The sequence below is a fragment of the Electrona antarctica genome (assembly GCF_951216825.1).
Source record: "Electrona antarctica genome assembly, chromosome: 2".
NCBI classification, from domain to species: Eukaryota; Metazoa; Chordata; class Actinopteri; order Myctophiformes; family Myctophidae; genus Electrona; species Electrona antarctica.
The window spans coordinates 15,262,142-15,269,303 of NC_136807.1; the positions used below are offsets into that span (position 1 = coordinate 15,262,142).

General features: G+C 40.5%; 1 pseudogene across 1 annotated transcript in view; it reads left to right on the forward strand.

The window, feature by feature from the left end:
• The window catches only part of LOC306931727 (RNA-binding protein 39-like), a 16,603-nt pseudogene extending 10,467 nt beyond the window's left edge, over positions 1-6,136 (forward strand). Inside the window, exons 11-16 of the transcript XR_013792493.1 lie at positions 107-311; positions 2,631-2,714; positions 2,890-2,977; positions 4,361-4,466; positions 4,594-4,672; positions 5,343-6,136. The product of XR_013792493.1 is annotated as an RNA-binding protein 39-like (transcript). The remainder of the gene's footprint in view (positions 1-106; positions 312-2,630; positions 2,715-2,889; positions 2,978-4,360; positions 4,467-4,593; positions 4,673-5,342) is intronic.
• The last annotated feature ends 1,026 nt before the right edge of the window (positions 6,137-7,162 follow it).

A 7,162-nucleotide genomic window follows, 5' to 3' on the forward strand; every position in this document is an offset into this window, starting at 1 on the left:
GGTTTCCGCCTATATTTTACGAGATGAGATTTGTCTGCTACACGTAGGATCCTTTACTTGTTTGTGGTGGGACGGACATTATATTGTTTTCGTCTGGTGTTGACAGTTTGCAGACGCGGAGTGTGCGAAGAAGGCCCTGGAGCAGCTGAACGGCTTCGAGCTGGCCGGACGGCCCATGAAGGTGGGCAATGTGACGGAGCGTACGGACGCCTCCACCGCCAGCTCCTTCCTGGACAACGACGAACTGGAGAGGACTGGCATCGACCTGGGCACCACAGGACGACTGCAGCTCATGGCCCGCCTGGCAGAGGGTGAGCCATGTGCACACTTTACAGTTTTCGCTAGGGTTGATCCGATCCCGTGATCGGAAATCGGGGCCGATCACATCATTTTCAAATGATCTGAATCGGATCGGGAGCGAACTGCTGCAAAATGTCAACAATGCACAATTTATTAAAACTAAAGTAAACGCTAAAGTAAAGTCTACTTTTTTTTCAGATTTTTCTTTGTACTTTTCCTGCCTTTTTCCTTCAACACCAAATGTCTTTACCAAAAATATCTACAAGCTTGTTGATGTACAACTTTACTGAGCTTGACATGCGGTGTGATCTCCAGCCATGGCAGCAGGTGGTGCTGTTTCGTTGTCTGGGTGGGCAATTAGCCCTTTGCTGAGTCCCACCTCAGCCCATTCTTGGCCAATGCCACGTTAGCAATAGTTACTAAGGATCCTGGTCAAGCTTTCAATGCGGATCAAAAATTGTTAAGCGGTGTCAATAAATATATTTGCTGTAGCATGTGTGGACCTCAGAAAGAGGGTTTGTTTTCTTACCTTGTTATGAGCAAACTAGTCCATTCCATGAATTATTTCGCTCCGTTGTGCAGTTTAATAGTAATTATTAGAACTAAAAATAGGCTCTCATTGACTTCCATTGTAACGGGGAAACAGCTCTCAAAGTCACTCTTTTAGCACAAACGAACACAACAAAAGCTGATTCTGACAGGTTATCACATCAGGAAAACGCATGGGGTTATATTTTTAATAAATGTCAACTTTGTTTTGACTAATTTGTGTAGAAAGAAGATCCGGTAGGTGTGCCTACACAGACTGAATCACTTCTGTTCACGTTGAGTAAAAAACGATCTGATTGGTCCAAATCTGTACACCCACTCCTGAAGTGTATTATTGGAATGCCGTTGAGCCACTACGGGGATTACGGGGGACGTAGTTGATGTCGTCCACTTGTCGCTAAAAACATACACAATGGACGTAAAAAAGAAACTAAGAAGCGCTACGTGGGTCCTTTATATGTAGAGAGAACTGTTGACAGGTGCTCTTTGGAGAGGGTTTCATATAGCAAAGCACAAGAGTTCTTAAAAAGTTCTATACCTTGAGTCAATGTCACTGTGGAAGTATAAGGTGGCGAACTTAAAAGAGGGTCCAAGGCAGCGCTGTCCAGTAGAAGTAGAAAAATCCTTTATTTCATTGATTAGTTTAAATATTAAAAACAAGGGTTTAAAAACACAACCAACGCGTTTCGGCCTGCATGGGCCTTCATCAGGGTCAACTGATCAGTAGACCCTGATGAAGGCCCATGCAGGCCACCTTATACTTCCACAGTGACATTGACTCAAGGTATAGAACTTTTTAAGAACTCTTGTGCTATACACAATGGACGTGTTTGAGGGAGACACTTTAGAAGACACTCTAGGAGAAGTATGCATCTCAACAACAGCGTGGCGACTTCTTTACAAACTAAACCTCCCCGCGAGAGTTGGGAACGCCGCAGTACCGCTTCAGTATATCTCCAACCAAAATAGTTACTTTATAAATCTATCTTAAAAGACTTTTCCTGATGAGATAACCTGTCAGAATCGGCTTTTGTTGTGTTCGCTTAAGTGCTAAGAGTGACTTTGAGAGCTGTTTCCCCGTTACAATGGAAGTCAATGAGAGCCTATTTTTATTTACTATTAAACTGCACAACGGAGCGAAATAATTCATGGAATGGACTAGTTTGCTCATAACAAGGTAAGAAAACAAACCCTCTTTCTGAGGTCCACACATGCTACAGCAAATATATTTATTGAAAGCTTGACCAGGAGCCTTACTTGGTAACCGTCGCTAACGTGATATTGGCCAAGAACGGGCTGAGGTGGGACTTAGCGAAGGGCTAATTCTCTGACCAAAACATTGCACTTGCGGATGTTTTGTCATGTTTGATGTTATGTTACGTATAGGCATGCATGTTTTTAATACTTTTAATTTTGCACTTTGCCTCAATCTTTTCCTTTAGTGAAATATACCCAAAATGTAGAACACTAACTTTGTTTTTGGCATTCTCTGCTCGGCAGACTAAACTATCACCACCAGTTTTATATGATGCTCACAGGCTAGCTTACAAAGGTGCGTGCTGGTCTGTCAGACACGGTTTACTAGTCTGATTTATTCCTGAGAACTGAAATGCACACAATAAATTGTTTCTAATTCAACTACTTGCTTCCAGTTTGACAACTTATACCCAACCCTAGCAGCTTGGCCTTGTCAACATCATGTAGTTGTGAATTTGGTTAGAATAAAAAATAAATGTGGTCTCGCTCGCTCTCTCTCTCTCTCTCTCTCTCTGTCTGTGTAGGAACTGGATTGAAGATCCCCGCAGCGGCCCAACAGGCCCTCCAGATGAGTGGCTCCATGCCATTTGGATCCATGCCATCTCAAGGTTAGATACTAGACTACATCAATTTTTTTTTTTTTAATGTTTATTCAGTAGCTCTTTGTAATGTTTATTCAGTAGCTCGTTGTAATGTTCTCAAGTGACAGATTATGTATTATAGAGCACGTTCTGGTGGGATATAATAATGTAACTAATGATGATGCAACCAACTCTCCTCCAGCAGCAACCCCTGCCCAAGCCATGAACCTGCCAGCACAGCCTCTGGCCACGCACTGTCTGCAGCTGTCCAACATGTTCAACCCACAGTCGTAAGTACTGCCCAACAGTGGAAAGCCATAAATCGTTGACTTTTGGAGAGGCGTAGATCACAGATTACCAGTGTTTTGACTGATAAAACGTATTGTCCGTCCGTCCCCAGCCCCGTCCCCCTGTCCCCCCCGAAGTAAAGTCCATGAATAATTTTATGTGGAATAAAGTGGGATGACATGGGAAAATAAATATTGTAAACACCAAGAAAAAACTGTGAATACCAAGACCAGTAATTGGTCAGTATTTCTACCTCCATATTTGTGGAATTATGCTCCACCACACCTACATACAGTATGATGCTAGAACTCTTGTACAACGAAGTATTTTACACAAAAGGAAACGCCAACAATTCAAGTCTAGGTCCTGACATCCCAAGCTGTATCTAGCTCAACTAGAATTGTAGTCTACCATGTAAATTACGAGACGTCATTATGCAAATGATGTGACATGAAGTTATGTTCAATCCATGCCATTTAATCACACACACAATGGTGAAACGACTTATACTTAGTTGACTGTGGTCCCCCAGGCTCTATACTAGATCCTTATAGTAAGAGAAATCTATGCAAATCTGGGAACTAAATCGTTACCAAGAAATTTCTTCACCAATGTGTTTCTAAAGGTGTCTAATAACATGTACTAAAAGTTTGAAATTCAACTCCTGTGGGAAATTGAGTTATTAGCATAATATGCATAATATGCCCATAACATCCTATATAAGGCAAAAAGGTCCAAATTTCATCATTCTTTAAGTAACATGTGACATATGAAACTAGGGTGTTTGCATGATTCTGAATCCATTCCAAGCATTAGTTTTGCACAAAAACACTCCTTGGGAGGAAAACGGCCACACAAACGTGATGAGGTCAGCACATTTGGTCAAGTGGATATGGCCTAATTTAGCCCAAGGAGTGTTTTTTGTGCAAAACTAATGCTTGGAATGGATTTAGAATCATGCAATCACCCTAGTTTCATATGTCACATGCTACTTAAAGAATGATGAAATTTGGACTTTTTTGCCTTATATAGGATGTTATGGGCATATTATGCATATTATGCTAATAACTCAATTTCCCACAGGAGTTGAATTTCAAACTTTTAGTACATGTTATTAGACACCTTTAGAAACACATTGGTGAAGAAATTTCTTGGTAACGATTTAGTTCCCAGATTTGTCAAATACCTGATAAAATGCCCTTACTATTAGTATTTCCCTCTATACCAAATGTCTTGAGCTTGTAAATGAGCTATTTTGGGCTACATTTCTCCCCACAATAGGGACGCTAGGTTTCAAAGCTGATAAATCCAACCCAAGACAAATCTTGATGTTTTTTTTACCATTGTCGTGAAGCCACATATTAATAAACATTTGTGTTTTCCAGAGAGAATCTACCTGGCTGGGATACTGACATCAAAGATGATGTCACTGAGGAATGCAACAAACACGGCGGAATCGTTCACATTTATGTGGACAGGAACTCTGCCCAAGTGAGTGGATGGGAGGGAAAATAACCCCTTACATGGTTCTGGGGGCATGTTAGATTAGCAAAATTCACTCTCGTTACCACTCAGAAAAAGACCATGCTAATTTCTTGCCCTTTTCTTTCTCGTACAGGGGAATGTATATGTGAAATGTCCCTCAATACCAACAGCAATGGCTGCTGTAAATGCACTTCATGGCCGCTGGTTTGCAGGTATGTATTCTTGATTTGATTACAAATAAAAACTGTGTGTGTGTGTGTGTGTGTGTGTGTGTGTGTGTGTGTGTGTGTGTGTGTGTGTGTGTGTGTGTGTGTGTGTGTGTGTGTGTGTGTGTGTGTGTGTGTGTGTGTGTGTGTGTGTGTGTGTGTGTGTGTGTGTGTGTGTGTGTGTGTGTGTGTGTGTGTGTGTGTGTGTGTGTCAGTCAAAATATTTGTTGTAGTGGGGGGGAGGGGAGTACCGAGCTGACCGTGGTCAACTAAGTATTGGTTTACAAAGTAATTAAAGCCGATACTGATTCCGATGCCCATAACTTGCTGAATACTGAATCGATACCAGTGTGTCATTTCAAAATCACACCTGTGTGAAGTGAGGGGCGCTCTTATCGTTTTGATCTTGATAGATCAATCAAGATCGAAACGTTGTCATTTGTTAATTCAATAAAGTAATTCTTTACCAAAATAATGGTGTGTAAATTAACTCTCATGTGATAAGGACATACAAGCACTTGGTTGTATCTGCAGCCGATATCGATACCAGTATCGGCTGGTATCGATATCGGCATAATTAGTTCAAGAGGTGTATAAGTATTATATTGTATGTTGTTGGAAGCCCCTTTTATTATGGAATTTAACAAGATCATTCTTATTCCCTCTCTTCTCTTAGGGAAAATGATTACTGCTGCCTACGTTCCCCTCCCGACGTACCACAACCTTTTCCCCGACTCGGTAACGGCAAAGCAGCTTTTAATGCCGTCACGCCGATAGGTCGTACCTGTGGTGCCAGGTATACCGGATCTAGTAGATGAATGTAAATACATTTGTTTTCATACATTGAAATCTTTGAACAGTGGCTGTGAAGTAATTATCAGTTGCTCCTGTTGTGCTACAGAGACGTTAGGCAGGTTCTAAATTGTATTTCAATTTCTTTCTTTTTTTGGGGGGGTTGTCCATGAAAGACGGTACCACAGAAAGACTGGTTCATAGGAATCATCTCGGTACCGTTTGAAAACCCATTATTACATAAACAGGCTTCTTCAGTAGCTGCCTTTACAACAGTCATTAGCTTGTTTTATATTGTTTTGTTTAGGATTTATTGAGGCAGTTGCATTGAGTGAAAAGGAAGGCCCGGAATTGTTCCCTGAGCATTTTTTTGTTTTTTAATGGAATCTGTTTATAAAAAGATCTCTGTGCAAATAAAGCATTTTAATTGTCATCTTTTTGTTTTGTATGAGGTCTCTTAATCAAATTGTGTGGCCCACTCAAAAAACAAAGTCCCATCAGAGTTTGCAGGAAAACCGAGACATTGAGAATTATGCACAGCAGGAAACAATATTTGTTTTGTCTAATATATTTTTGTACTGTCAATTTTAAGCAAGATGTTACATTAAATATTGACTGTCGACAGTTTTAAGAACCCGGTTTCCTGGTTGCTTGTCATGTCTATGAGCTTCAACACTTGAATCAACTAATCACAAAACCTAAAAATTACAGGTGCTCCCCCCCCCCCCCCCCCCCCATCTGCAGGATATGATTTCAATATTCTTGTACAAATAAGCTTGAGTGAAGAAGGCTAGAAGTCCCATTTTGTTAGTAATTAATTTGAGTAATTTTCTCCTTGGAAGTTTTATCACAACTGGAGTCGATATCGATATGTAATTTGTAATAAAAGTCTCGTATACAAGCGTTGGTGTCCTTCCTGTGAATTGTCATTTCCAGAGGTAAAGTAACTATTTACCAGAGTATCATTTTATTTCTTACTTTACTGGAGTATTTCCAGTTTAACACCTTTACATACTGTACTACATCTCGGAGGCAAATAGCTCTACAAGCCATTTGAAGCTTATAGAGCTGCTGTCAAAAGATTTGTATAAATTTGAAAACCTGTGAAATGTGACATTCTGCATAATGAGTAGGCCTACTTTTGGTGGGTCAGAACCCCCAGGGGTCCCCACATTTTGGAGGTAAGGGTTCCTTACTTCCTTGTGGCAGTTTAAGGACTTAAGACCATTTTAATAAATTAAAACATAGGCTACTGCATTAAAAGTAATCAACAAACTACTATAACAACTGGTCAAACATTGGCCAAATTGTCACATAAGAAAGAGGCAAACATTGTGAAAATGGCTGATTTACAAGCTTGTAGATCTGCTATTTTCACAATTTATCTATTGAATGGAGTCAAGCTAAATGTAATGCCTACTCAACTCCTACAATTCCAAGTGCTTGTCAGGGTGGAGGGGTCCCCAGTTCAAATATGATTATTTTCGGGGGTCCCCACAGTTCAAATATGATTATTTTGAGAGGTCATCATGGTCTGAAAAGTTTGAGAACCACTGTCGTAGACATGTAAAGGTCTGTATGTGCTCAAAATTCTTCTGGACTGAGTGCAGTCTGTAGACTGGCATAGGCTATATATTGTCCATGTCTATTGGTACCACACGACCATGGGTAGACATCTCTATCAACATCAGTATTGGATTAATT